This window comes from Sorex fumeus, unplaced genomic scaffold (genome assembly GCF_029834395.1).
Source record: "Sorex fumeus unplaced genomic scaffold, SorFum_2.1 ptg000063l, whole genome shotgun sequence".
Classification (NCBI taxonomy): domain Eukaryota; kingdom Metazoa; phylum Chordata; class Mammalia; order Eulipotyphla; family Soricidae; genus Sorex; species Sorex fumeus.
This window is the reverse complement of record NW_026606120.1, coordinates 62,023,467-62,037,884: the sequence shown is the minus strand read 5'-3', so window position 1 is coordinate 62,037,884 and position 14,418 is coordinate 62,023,467.

Below are 14,418 nucleotides of genomic sequence, written 5' to 3'. Positions count from 1 at the left end.
ACGGGTGTCAGTGCCTCTAAGCCGGGGGTTTGGGGAGCATCCGCACACTCCATGACCTCCCTCCCTTACATAGACACCACAGGGTGGCCTGTCAGCTCCAGCTTCTCCTCCTTCCCCGGGGGATCCCATTTCCGCGTCTCCTCTGTTCCCGAGTCCTATTCCTTGGCATTGGCCACTTAGTTACTCAGAAGCCCAGCAGACAGGCCCAGACATGAGGCTTCTCACTGTGAGGCAGATCCATTCCCCAGGGCTAAAACAAAAGAAATGATGAGACTCCCCTATTACGCCTCCTCTTTAGAATGCTTTCTTCAGCAATCATTTTCAGCAAATGCTCCTGAATTTTATGACTTTGCTTCACAATGGAACACACTGTTGAATGATTGGTCAGTAACATAAAAATTCAGAATGGGGGTGGATGGAGAGTGATAGTACAATGGGGAGGGTGCTGCTTTGCATGCAGAGATCTGGGTTTGGTCCCTGGCATCCCCTTGGGCCCCCCCAGCCCTCTAGGAGTGATCCCTGAGTCAGAGCCAAGAGGAATCTCTGAGTACTACAGGTTGTGACTCCCCTACTCCCATCCCCTGGCAAAAAAATCAAAAAAGCAATAAAACATTTCTTGCACTCTTAAGAAAAAATAAAACTTTTTAGGAGAACTGTAAGAACAACTCCTAATGTTCATCGAGGGTTGCTCTGTGCCAGTCAGGCCTCCCTTAGGCTGTTCCCAGGAGACCCAAACATCACAACAGCCTTGTCATGCTCATCTTTTGGGAACAAGTGAAGGTAGTCGTGCTTGAGCCAGAACTTACTCTGTGCCTCTCATGAAGGCCAAATTGCCATGAGGTATTTGATGCCACTTTGCTCTGTGTGCCAGCTACTGGCAGCCACTGAATGGCTAAGACATCCCCGCAGTGACTGAAGTCAAGCCTGGGTGCAGCGTGGTGGCGTCAGGTATGGAGGGGCCCCGGCCTGGCCCTGTTTCTCTCTCACCAGAGGCCCAGGGCTCTCGGCTCCTATTCCCTGCATGTTGGACTGGATGCTTCTCTCAAGGGCCCCTCAGGACCCAAAGTGTGTGGGCCCAGGGCTAGGGTCGTAATTTGCAGGGTGCTGCCCACACCTTCTCAAGACATGCTTCCTCTGCTCACAGCCACTGCCCTACGTGCCCTGGCTGAGCCTGTGACTGGCAGTATGCTTCAGAGCAGGCTGGTCTTCAGATTATTGTCACCACCGAGGCCTAGTGAGACCAAATAAGGCCTAGTGAGACAGTGACTAAGGACATGATTCTTGGGAGAAAGCAGCAAGGACCGATGATCTTCAGGTGACACTGCAGGCTCAGGCGGGAGGGATGGCCGAGGGGATAAGGCACTTGCCCAGCCTGGCTCACCCCTGTTCCAGCCCTACTGGGAGCCACCTCTGAGCACAGAACCAAGAGTAGTCTCTGAGCACTGATGGGTGTGGGCCAAATGTCCCTCCGCCCCTCAAAAAACGAAGAAAAAGAGAAAGAACAAAACACCTGGCTCCTAAGAGAAGAGGAATGTAAGCCAGGAAGACTGGGGAGCAGGCGTGCAGCTGCCACGAGTGGCCAGACTGTAGCCAGGGCCAAGTTAGTGGGATCAGGCACTTTCCCATGCCCACACCTCCAGGTCAGCTAGCAGCCGCATGGGGTCCGGCTCACTCACACAGGACCCCTTTTCTCCGGCCTAGGTTGTAGCCTTTCCACGGTCCCCCACTGAGTCACAGAAACCCTTTCATGCTCCAAGATGGGGTTCATGCTAAACCCACTAGATGTATGCGGTGGGGTAGGACAAAGCGCCCCAAGCAGGGCCTGACTTGTAAAGGTCCTCAGACCCTCCGTTGGGGTTGGGGGAACTCACTCCTGAGTGAGGGTGATAGGTCAGCTGAAGTGGAACCAGGCTTCGGAGGGCCCTGCTCTGGGACCCCATGCCTGGAGCCATGAAGAAGCTGGCCTGGGGCAGGGGACACCACCTGCCACCTTCTGCGAAACCAGGGCTCCTACTGAAGCTCGGCCTGGCAGCGAGGGCACATGCCTGTCCCCAGCCCCACACCTCGCCAGAGTCACAAAGCCTGCAGGGATCAATCAGCGCTCGCAAGGCGGCCTGTCTGAGCAGCCCCTTCTCTTCCTCTGTTCTCTCTGGAGGAGGTCAGAGTTCACATCAAATGTCATTAATCATCTTCCGGGGGGCTGGGGGTGCACTGGACAGTCCTATTAATCAGAGGCCTATCACCGCGCAGCCTGGCTGGGCCGCCATTGTCCTGCGCCTCACCTATCATGGAGAGATTAGATTATCGGTGACAGCTGGGACACCCTTTGAGTCACAGGGAAGCCAGAGAATGGGGTGGCTTTTATTTTTTTATTTATCCTCCTGATTTGAGGATGAGCTGTTTCTTGTCTTGTCACAGCGCATCCTTTTCTTCAGAGAATCAGCTTGAAGAATCCAATTTGTCAAGCTGGACAATCATTGGCAAATCCATAAAAGGAAAAGAAGCGGAACCTGGGCGACTTTATCAAAAGAAGTAAAATAAAGCAGAGGGTTTTAACTGGAGCCTGGAAGGATTAGAAAATAAGTTGCGTTGGACAACAATTAATCTCTGAAAAGCAGGAGCTTTTGTAAGAGGGAAAAAAATGGAAAGGAGCGGGCAGAGTTGTGTGCAGAGAGGTTCAGAGCCCTGACTAGCCTTCGTCCACCCCCAGGCCTCCAGCCCTTTCCCTGGGGAAGGGGCAAGTCAAGAACTGGTGCTGACCACATTTGATGGGGTTTAAAGTAGGAGGCAACCAGTCTAAGGGGAAAATATTTGTTACAGATATATATATACATATATATACACACACACACACACACACACACACACACACATATATATATATGATCTCTTATAGAGGAGCTTAATGGCCCCGGGTGAAATACAACAATCTTCACACTCTTTCCTCTAAGGAAACGTTTTTGGAGCATTTTCAGCAGTTTTTCATAACAAACAATACAAAATAAATTATTTCAGTTCTGTGTTGGGGCAGGGGTTGGGGTTTCGGATGGAAACATTCAAAATATGGAGGTGGGAAGGTGTGGTGGTGTTTGAATATTAAATGTAATCAAATATTGTGAACTACTTTATAATTTTTTTTAATTTTAAAAAAGAACTGGTGCTCATTCTTCCTGCACTAACATACACCTCAGAAACCTGGGCCCTATGTAAACAGGATGAGAACGCTATTCGGGTATCCCAAAGAGGAACAGAAAGAGCTATGCTTGGAATATCACATTTTACTCAAGTGAGAGAAGGAATCCGGAGTTCTGACCTCCGTCAATGATCAAGAATCAGGGTTGCTGTCTCATTTGCCGAGGTGTCAAAAATCAGATGGGCCAGACACGTGATGCAATTTAGAGATGACCGCTGGACTAGAGCTGTAACCAACTGGATTCCACAGGAGGTCAAAAGGATGCGTGGCCACCCACCTACGAGATCAGACTTCTTCGTCAAAACCCTGAACAAATGATTTGAGTCTCTTCGTGTTCCTGGAGTGAGCAGACGCCATTAAGTTACACTAGCATGCGACAGGAATGAACTGGCACCCGCTCAAGCAAATCGAAGATCAACGGGATAACAAGTGATACAAGTGACTTATAGATACATGATACATAACTCATGTTTGAAGGCTATTTTAATATATACTTCTTTAAAAAAAATTTTAAGTACAGAATTAAGTGCAGAAATGACAGTCAGTTCTACAAATGGTTTTCTAACATCTTAACTAAGCATCATGTGCATGAAGATAATTAAACTTCAACCCAAACCTTGAATGGATGCTTTGTACTTTAAACTTTAAATAATACAACAATAACTACATGGATTACAGACCCAATCTACAACCCAGAACCATTAAGATTTTCTTGAAAAAATTAGTGAAAATTTCATTGGGGTATGGACTAAAAATGATAGCTTCTTAGTACCTGTATTGCAAACCATAATACTGAGAAGGAGAGAGAGAGAGAGAGAGAGAGAGAGTGTAAAAGGGAATATGCCTCCCTCAGAAGCAGCTTGTCAGGGGATGAGGTGATGAGAGGGACACTGGAAACATTGGTGATGGAGAATGGGCACAGGTGGAAGAATGGGTACTCAAACATTGTATGACCAAAACATAAATAGGCAAGCTTGTAAGTCTGTAACTGTATCTCAGTGATTCTTTAAAATAATAATAAAAAATTAGTGTGAAAATAAATAAATAAATAAATAATGTTATATCTAAAAAAAAAAAAGAACTGGTGCTAATATAGGATGTTGCAACAGCTTTCTCCTGACTCTACCTATAATAGCCACTGTCAGTGCCGACAGGGGTCCATGCCCCCTTCCCTCAGTTCTGGGGCAGGCTGAGACACTGGCAGCCTCTGAGACCACCCTAAGATCACTGTGGGACTTTGGAAGCACAGAGACCAGGAAGCACAAGAAACACCTGACCAAGTTCCATGATACCTAGGCTTTGGGATGCAAAACCCAGGCAACCTTAAAGCCAATTGCCTTGAGGAGGCCAGAAGAAATGTGAACCCTGAAAGCAAGCAGGTGCGTATCACCCCAGAGAGGTTCAGCCAGGCCCCACCTGCCAGGGGCGTCCCATGGGGAGTGGCGCCCCGATTCCCATGAGACTCTGTAACAGTTGGTTTTTACATGCACTTACCCTGTTGGGTGTTTCCGGTTTAGGGGCTACCCCAGTGGTGTTCCACTCAGTGATGCAAGGGATTGAACCCAGGCTTCCAGTTTGCACAGTTGCTCACAAGCCCTTTTGCACTATCTCCCCAGTCCCAACATTACCTATTTTAAGGATTGACCATGCAATCCAAAGTAATTTTTAATCACTATATCTATTAAACAAAACCTGCAGGTGGGCCCAGGGAAAGAGTCCAGGGACATGCGTGCTCTGGTTCAATCCTAGGCACCACTTGCCACCTCACCCCATCTCCACTGGGTGTAACTCTAGTGGGTCTCAGCACTGCTGGGGTCACCCTGGTGGTCCCCAGCACCTCTGCGCCCAGGCAGTACTGAATCCTCCAGCTCCAATACTGAGCCACCAGACAGTTAGCTAAGACTTTTCAGAGCGCCCCCTCACCCCGGTCCAGTCCCTTAATCACACACACACACACACACACACACACACACACACACACACACACACTTACACTTACACTTACACATTCATAGTCTAGAGTTGGGTCCAGTTAGAATCTCCAGCCTAGGTTGATGACACTGATGTAATGTTCTTGCCTGGGAGCAAACAGGACTATGAGGTCCCAGAGGATGGGAGCTTCCAAGGTTCCTGGGTGGGTGAAAGGCAGAGCCAGCATGAGCCCCCTTCAGATTCCCAGCCCAGTGCTCTCTGTAGCAGACCTGGATGTATAAGTTTCCATCTAGCATTTATATCCAGGAAATTTCATTCAATTCTGAATTGAAAGTGATTCAAAGGCAAGTAGATCGGTCCTTCGGGTACTATGCTCACTTAGTGTTTCTTGCTGAGACTCTAGTTCCTGCGTGATCCTCCAAGCTTGGCTATTAGATCTGTGGCTGGAGATCAGGGAAGGCAGTAGCCAGGCTCTCCCATTAGGTCTGGGCTGGGAGCTGTGTGGGAGCCTTTTGTTCACCGGGTCACTATAAAAATTAGAGCTTTGGAATAAGCTGCCTGGTTCAAATAACTTCCATTACTTATTAGCTGTGTGACCTCAGGCAAATGACTTGGTGTCTCCTCTCCCCAGTTTCCTTATTAACCGTGGGAGAATACTGTGAAGATTAAAAGTGGTGTGAAACCAAACCTGTCAGGTGTGGTGGTGATTGTGACTGTGGTAACTGTAATGGTTTAGTGGTGGCTATTACCAGGTTTTTAGACATCCTCAAGGATGGCCAAACACATGGCAGAACTAATCGAGAGAGACCTTAGGAGCAATCTAGTTCAGCTATGTCTAATCATAAGGAAAACATCCAAACCTAAAACCCAACTGTCAATAACTTTATACTACTGTAGCACTGTCCTCCCATTGTTCATCGATTTGCTCGAGTGGGCACCAGTAACATCTTCATTGTGAGACTTGTTATTACTGTTTTTGGCATATCAAATAAGCCATGGGGAGCTTGCAAGGCTCTGCCATGTGGGCAGGATACTCTCGGTAGCTTACTGGGCTCTCTGAAAGGGACAGAGGAATCGAACCCAGCTCAGCAACCTACAAGGCAAATACCCTAACCACTGTGCTATCGCTACAATAACTTTATAAATCATGTTTTTTAACTTAATTTTTTTAATTAAAAAGTTTTAAATAAGAAAGTATCCAGAGTTGAAAAAGGTTTATTTTCCACAGTGGCCACATGAAGAAGCCTGCACAATCCCACAGACTTTCCTGGCTTTGACCGTGTCCACAGGCCTGGATCTACGGTTTTGCTTTTCTTCTGTCACCTTGCTGGAGACAAGAAGTTTCTGCTCTAAGTGGAATTATTTTTTTGTAGAAAACAGATATAAAATAAACTACACCAACCCTCAGACTCCCAAACATGTCAGAGCTGACCATATAAGTGTCTGCTCTGGAGCTCATTAAAGACAGATCTGTGAGACATCCCGGGGCTGGATCTGTCCACTACAAGTTTGCAACCAGCTTCATTTTCAGAACAGAATTGTTCCCCAAGGCAGTGTGCGATCATTAATGAAAAGTTGAGCCTTGATGTAATTTCAGTGTTTGGTGAGACACTGTAACATGCGGTTCAGTCAATTGACTACTTGTGAAGAATAAACACTTGAGTGTCTTAACTGTTGACCAGCCTTGACGGGTATCATGTCTACCCTGATTAGGTGACTACTTTAAGGCTCCTAGTGTGGAAAGTCCAGAGTTGGAAGTAGGTAGATTGGGGTGATGCATCCTGACCCTTCGGTGGGTTCCAAAACCAAGAGCTGGAATCTTAAACGCTGAGTTCCCAGTTGTTCATGCATGAAACGAATCTAATAAAACCTCCATCACAGGATTTTCTGAGAATTAAACCCAACAGGCCTGTGCTCAGGAGCTGAGAGCTCCCTTCCACCTCGTTGCATTCCCTCGAGAAACATCCTCTTCTGACAGGGAGACTGGAGGGTGTCATCAGCAGGCAGACAGATGCAAAGGGACTCGATCCACACCTTTGTGAAGTGCTCAGTCAAGTCAAATTCAGGCTTGCATCAAATGAGAGGCGCAAATTGGGAATCCATTTCTACTCGGTGTGTCTGTTAAAGGCCAGTGCTCAACTTGCTTAAATCAATCCTTCTCTTCCAAAGAACCCACCCTCCATGGAACTTTCTGACTGAGTTTTGGGCCAGGTGGGCTGATTTGGATGTATCAAACCTTTCTGTCACCTTCCATCATGCAGCAGAATCTGCAGGAGGGAAGAAGTGTGAGGATCCTGCCTAAGCAATGGTGAAGGGAGACAGTTGGGGCTGGGAGGGGACACCAAGGGACTTCCGGTTCATCCCTCCCACCCTGGGAAAGAGAGCTGAGGAGTGACCTCAAGTGCCAAAGAACACAAAGAATAATGATAGGCCCCGCCAGGAGGAGGCAGAGAGGGGAGCCTGGGGTCTATAGTGACATCCAGCATTGATTGAACACGTGCTATGAGCTGCGTCTGGTGCCTCTTCTCAATAGCCCAGCTACCGCTGAGGGTCCCGAGAAGCCCAGGCTGGGGACCAAAGCCACGGGGTGTCCGGGAGGCAGAGCACAAATGTGAACCCTGATGTCCTTTTGTTCCTGGCAGGTGCACGGCCTCAGTCCAGTGTCTGCAGCAGCCAGGGCTGCTCCTCCACCTCTGTCCCTGCCTTGGCCCAGGCTAAGGCTCTGTAAGCAAAGGCTCTGTCCCCATTCCACCTCCACCTGGGCCTTCTCAGCACATGGTGGCCAGAGGTCACCTGGGCCAATAAGACACCTGCATGAAGCTGCCAGGTGTAAGTCTGGGGGCCCTCGGCAGCCTGGAGGGAGGGTGGTAGCCTCTGTCATCACAGCCCCCACAGTCCACTCCTGGCCTCTCCACCACTGCAGGAGAGCCCACCGCCCGGCCTCCTTCAGGCCGTGTCCTTGACCTCTGTGTAGTGTCCAGCGTGCTGTTTAATGGAGGGAGTGGAGGGGGCCCAAGAGGGAAGAATAGAGGGCCAGCCGACAGGCCTCTGCGGCCGGCTGGGAGACAGGCAGCTCTGAGTTTGTCGGTCGAACTCAATGAGGACTCTGCGAGCTTCCAGACTCCTGAAATTGCGCCGCTCTCCCCCGTGTGCTTAATACAAGCTGACAGCCCACATTGTTCTGTCAAGACAAGGTACCGCAGCCCAGTGATAGGGTGAGGGGAGTCCAGGGACAAAGCCTGGGAGTTGAGGAGGGGCGGAGGCGGTGGGGAGCAAGGGGGGGGGGTTTGCAGGGGTGAGAAATAAAGAGAGAGGGCCGGTGGGGGGTGACTCTTAATCGGGGGGCCTGGCAGGAGACCCTGGGAACAGCAGCCCACTGACAGTGGAGCGCAGGAGCTCCAGATGGCTTTTTGTCTCGATGCAATAAAAAATGTAATCTGACAGGCCCTGGGATGGGACTCGGGAAACAAAAGTCGGGGTGGGGGCAGGGGGGAGCAGGAGCAGGGAGTGGGCCGGGTGAGGGGTACCCAAGCCTGAGAAAGACAAAAGAAGCTGCCGTCTGGCTCAGACCGGGTGGGTTTTTGCAAAGGACATTTAATTCCAGAGGTGAGTGCCCGGGACAAAGTCGGTTGCTTTGTGGTCTCGGCCAGGGGAGAGGAATTGGAAACGCAGTGGGTGTGTGGGCCAGAGAAAGGGAGAACTTTGCCCATTACCCACCACCGTGCACACTCGGTGCTCGCCTCCCCCACCCAGTCATTAGGGGATGATAGAGGGAGACGAGGCTTCCTGGTGCCAGTTAATTGCTCGCAGACAGAAAAGCGACGAGGTCCCCCCCGTCCTGCGCAGACGTCCTGTTGAAGACCAGCTGCTGCATTCATGTGGCTTCTCAGAGGGGGACACACCCCCACCTGCTTCCCCGGGAACATCCAGACGCCCAGGGAAACGGTGGCACCTCTGTGGCCTCCGATGGAGCTGTCGCTTTTTATTAAGTAATTTCTGCCTTTCAAATCATCGCGTGTTTTCGTTCCAAAGCTCTGGGTGGCTGTGTGGGCCCCACACGCAGCAGGCTCCCGATAAATATTCAACAGCGGATGCTGGGGATGTCTTCAGATTTCATCGTAGGGGACAACCGGTCGCCCTCGGGGGACTGTGGTCCCCTGTCTCAGACATGGTTGCCAGGACTGGATTGTGGGAAAGTTGAGGTGCAGTGCTCTGGGCGTCCAAAGGCCTGACCCTGGAGCGGGAGGTTACGTCTCGAAGAGTCAACAGTGAGTGACCACACTGGAAGACACAGGGTTGGATGGGCATTTGGGAAACAGGCCGTCTCGGGTGGAGGAGCAGGAAGAAAGGCTTTCCCAAAGCAATCCGACCCCAACATCAGAATGTGAGTCCCCCCCATCCCCTTTGACCCCACACTCCCAGGCATGCCTGCTCCAGCAGTTAGACCCATGTGGTAAGGCGGCAGGTAGAAGGCTGTTCCCAGTTGACAGGCTTTGTGAAAAAAAGGCCTCAAGTGCCAACAATGGGGAAGTCGGTGGTGCAGATACGGAACGGACTACTCCACCGGGACGGAGAATCAGCACCTCCCTTAAAGGCGTATTGTCAACAGAGAAGAAATTTAGATCAAAAAGCAGCACAGGGGCCTGAGAGAGTCCGGAGGCAGGGCGCTTGCCTTGCACAGCCCGTCCAGGTTCCATGCCCGCCACCACAGGTGGTTTCCTGAGCCCAGCCAGGAGTGAGCCCTGAGCACAGAGCCAGAATACGCCCTGGTCAGAGTCAGGTTTACCTTCCCTTGCCCCCCCCCAAAAAAAAAAAAATAAAATAGTACAAGGACCAGAAAGTAATCTCTGAGCTCTGTGTTTGCTTCCCAGAACTGCATAATTCCCAAGTACCACCAGGAGAGACCCCCCCCAAGCAACAAGTTGGTAATAACCCTGATGTAACTCCAAATTTTAAAAAGAAAAAAGAAAAAACTTTGAGCCAGAGAGACAGTTCAATGGGCTGAACACATGCTTTGCGTGTAGAAGGTCTGGGTTCAATCCCCGGCACCACACATGGTCCCTGAGCATCTCTGGGAGTGAGCACTGAATACTGAGCTAGGATTAGCCCCTGATCACCACCAAAACCCAACCCAAACAAACAAGAATCTCGACCTCTAAGTGTGGTCATTTGAGTGGATATGCAGAGGAACGAAGGCAGGGGTTGCCTTTGGGAAGCAGAGGCCAGAGGCCTGGTGCAGGGGGATTTGGGAAGGAGTCTTCACATTTTTTGCTTTTCGTTTTTTATAATGAGACTCTCTCTGCACACTCACATCGCTTGAAAGTTAAACCGTGCATTGAACGGGCTTCCATGTTTGCAAGAGTGCTTTAGAGTCTCAAGCCCCAGCCAGAAAGGCTAAGAAGTATGTGCAAAGTCATCAGCCCTCCCGTTGTTCATCGATTTGCTCGAGCAGGCCCAGTAACATCTCCATTGTGAGACTTGTTGTTACTGTGTTTGGCATATCGAATACGTCACGGGTAGCTTGCAAAGTCATAGGGCCAGGGATTAGTTTAGCAGGGCCATGTGCAACTGATTAGAACCAGCGACAGGTGGGTGGACAGACACTGGAGCCAAGGGAGAGCCAGGCAGGGAGGCGTCTTGCAGGGAAAAGGGCTCTGGGGCTGCTTGAGGCATGGGCATGAGAGTGGGTGGCCCAAGCCCTGGTCTGGTTGACATACTTCTGCAGGGGACCCTGACCGCTTATAGTACCCCAGTTATGGAGGGGGGGTGCACAGGGCCCTAATGTAGAGAGTGGGTTACACTATCTTTTCCCCCATTCTCATGTCCCCCTTTCTGCCAGCAGGTATTACAGCTAATGGTCTGAGTAACCGCCACGGCTGGCCATACTTGGAGAGGATTAATTAATGGGGCTAACATGCACAGAGAGCCCTAAACGAGGGCGTTAGCCAAGGGCCAACGTTATTAGAGTGATGATGGCTATTAGTAATAGGCTATTGTTATTATGTTTGCTCTCTCAACCCTTAAATCACACTCCATCTCGGGATTGCTCGCATTTTATGTAATTATAGCTCATATAGGTAACCAGCGGATGGCTCTGTGAGTCGGAGAGGGCCTTCTGCATACATTAATTTGCTTGATTAGTTCTCTGTTTCGTATGCTTTGTTCCCCCAGCACCCCCCCTTTCCTGCCCAGCCTTGACAGAAAATTAATGAGTTTTAACACCTCGCAAAAGTGGGCCGTGCCCCGGGAATACCTGGCGTGTACTCTGGGTTTTAAATCCACACTTTCCGAGGCTTCCTAAAGGTTATGCAAAGGTTAACAAACAATTAGTATGTTGAATCAGAGCGCTGAGTCTGTTTACCCAGTCTTTGTAATCTGAAGGCCATTAGCCTCCAGTCTCAGCGTTTTAGATTGATTTCTCTTTCCTACCCCACCCCACCCCACCCCCGGGATAATTTGGGTTTGAGAGAAAGAAAGAGGGAGAGAAAGGAAAAGGTCTGAACTGAGACCACGAGAACACTGAACTCTCTGGTGAGTTGGGGTGTTGTTACCAAAGACTCAAAGCTCTGGGGTCCCAACAGGCATGATCACGTGACTTGAGTATCTTGAAAGCACCTGGGAGCATTTCGCCTTCTCTAAGGGGTGCCAGACTGAGTCCATCGTTGAGTGCCCTCCTTGTGGGTAGGGAGAGGGACACAGGACAGGGTGAGGTGACCCCTACTTGGTCTATCAGGAGAGCCCACAGTCGCCATGTCTCTCCCGGGAGAAAACTGTGCTGGATGTTTGGGTCCAGAATGGTCTTCTTCTTCAAAGGCAAGAGGAAACCACAACAACCAAATTTAAAATGTGCCTGTCGGGGCCAGAGAGATAGTGCACTGAGTAGCAAGCTTGCCTGGCCCACAGCTGACCCAGTTTCAATCCTGGCACCCGATATGGTCCCTGAAGCCCACCAGGAGTGATTCCTGAGCACAAAGCCAGGAGTAAGCCCTGAGTACTGCTGGGTGTGGTCCAGAAATGAACAAAAGAAATGAACATGCCTATGAAAGAGACAGTGTGGTGGACGGTAGGAGGAAACATAGAAACACTGGTGGAGGGAAGTTGGCACTGGTGGCGGGACCAGAACTGGAACACAGTGTGCCTGAAACTCAGCTGTGATTAACATCATAAGTCACAGAGTATTCATAAAAAAAAAATGTAACTTAAAAAAAAAGTGGCTAGAGGAAGAGGCCAGGGAATAATCGAGTGCAATCAGGAGGCTGGCCCCCCAGGAGTTCCTAATTCCAAAGAATTCCCGTGTTCTTCCCATGTTGCTGCTGGGTGGGGCGATTGCCTTGTGGTAACCACAGCGAACCCGACAGCTGGGGTAAAACAAGGCTTAGGCCTAGAGTCAAGAATCCCTGAGAAGAGGGACCTACCTCCTTCCCTCCCTCTGATCTCCTTTGTGGGAGCTGCCTGCCTCCATAGACGCCAGTTTTGACCGAGATTTCCTTGGAGTTGGTTTGGAATTTGCTCTGGGACCCTGGACAATGTCAGAGACAACCTTAAACAACATAGCATCGTTCTCCTTCATTAAATAGCTCTCAGGGCGGAGAGACAACTCCCTGACTTGGTAAACGAGACGCCACACTCTTAACCAGAGGGGCTAGGGAGCAGCTCGAGGGTGAGGTGAATGCACGTATTTGGGCATGCAGGAGCCCATGGTTTAATTCCTGGCACAGCATGAACCTCAACACACACACACACACACACACACACACACACACACACACACACACACGCAATGTGCTGGGAGCAACCACTGAGCACCATGGATGAACCAGAAAAAAAACACCATCACTGACCAATCAGACTGGCTGCCTCTCAGAAACAACTAGAAGAGCTGTGTCCACACATGCATATGTCCACACACACCATATGTCCACGAACCCCCTGTCTCCAGAAGATCAGCCCCTGCATCCGGGTATGCAATATTGCTGTCAGAGTTCTCTGTTCATGAACTTTCTTGAATATATGTTGCTCTGGCACTTTAAAAAAAAAAAGCATTGTGGGCTGGAGAAGTAGCACAGCGGATAGGGCATTTGCCTTGCAAGCGGCCGACCCGGGTTCGATTCCCAGCATCCCATATGGTCCCTGAGCACCACCAGGGGTGATTCCTGAGTGCAGAGCCAGGAGTAACCCCTGTGCATAGCCAGTTGTGACCCCAAAAGCAAAAACCAACCAACCAAACAAACAAACAAAAACTAAGCATAATTTAAATCCCCCCTTAGAATGTCAGTATGTGTGTGGGGGTGCTTACTTTATTTCTCAAAGTCCTTGGTCATGAATGCTAACAGCAGTGAGGAAGGCCAGGCACTGAGCCGGGAGCTCTACATCAATGACCCCATCTTGACCCTGGCAAGCACAGGCAATTATCTCACCCACTTCCCAGTTGATGGAAAGGAGGGCTCAGATACTACAGAACATGGGGCTGCAGAGATAGTCCAGGGATTAAGGCAATTGCCTTGTATGTGGCCAACCCTGGTTCAATCCCCAGCACCACATGTGGTTCCCTAAACTCTACCAGGAGTGAGCCCTGAGCTCAGAACTAGGAGTTAGCCCTGAGCATAGTCAGGTGTTGCCCCTCCCCACATACAGAAAAACACCTTGGGAGTCAGAGCAATAGTATAGCCAGGTAGGGTGTTTGCCTTGCATGCAGCCAACCCAAGTTTGATCCCTGGCATCCCATATGGTTCCTCAAACACCACCAGGAGTAAGTCCTGAGTGTAGAGCCAGGAGTAACCCCTGAACATTGTCAGGTGTGCCCCCCTCCAAAGAGAAAAAATGCCTTACAGAATTTGACCATAGTTGCAACTGAAAGGGATAAAACAGCTCTTTCATGCCCATGTGTTTTTGACTACCTGGTTTATGACCTCCCATAACAGAAAATCATATTTTTTATAGACAATGATTATATACTGTCTCTTCTCCCAGAGCAAATCAAGTGAACCACTTAAGTGTTTGACCCTTTCTCCCTTTACCTGAAAAAACAGGAAGTCTACATTAGCCTCTGGTCTGTAGGGTCCAGAGTGTGGTCGGGGAAGCTGGTATTTTCAGAAGACTAAAGTATACTTCTGGCAGGGTGTTCCTTGCAAACCTTCCTTGCAAATTCCTGGGAAAGGCACAACCAACCCGTCTCCATCATGCAGGGGTGAACTCAAAGAGAAGCAGTCTGTAGCCAGGTGGGTCCTCCATGGCATCCCCCAGAGAGGACACGCCTTCTGCCTGCCTGTCCAGGTGTCGGGGCCATCTGATGG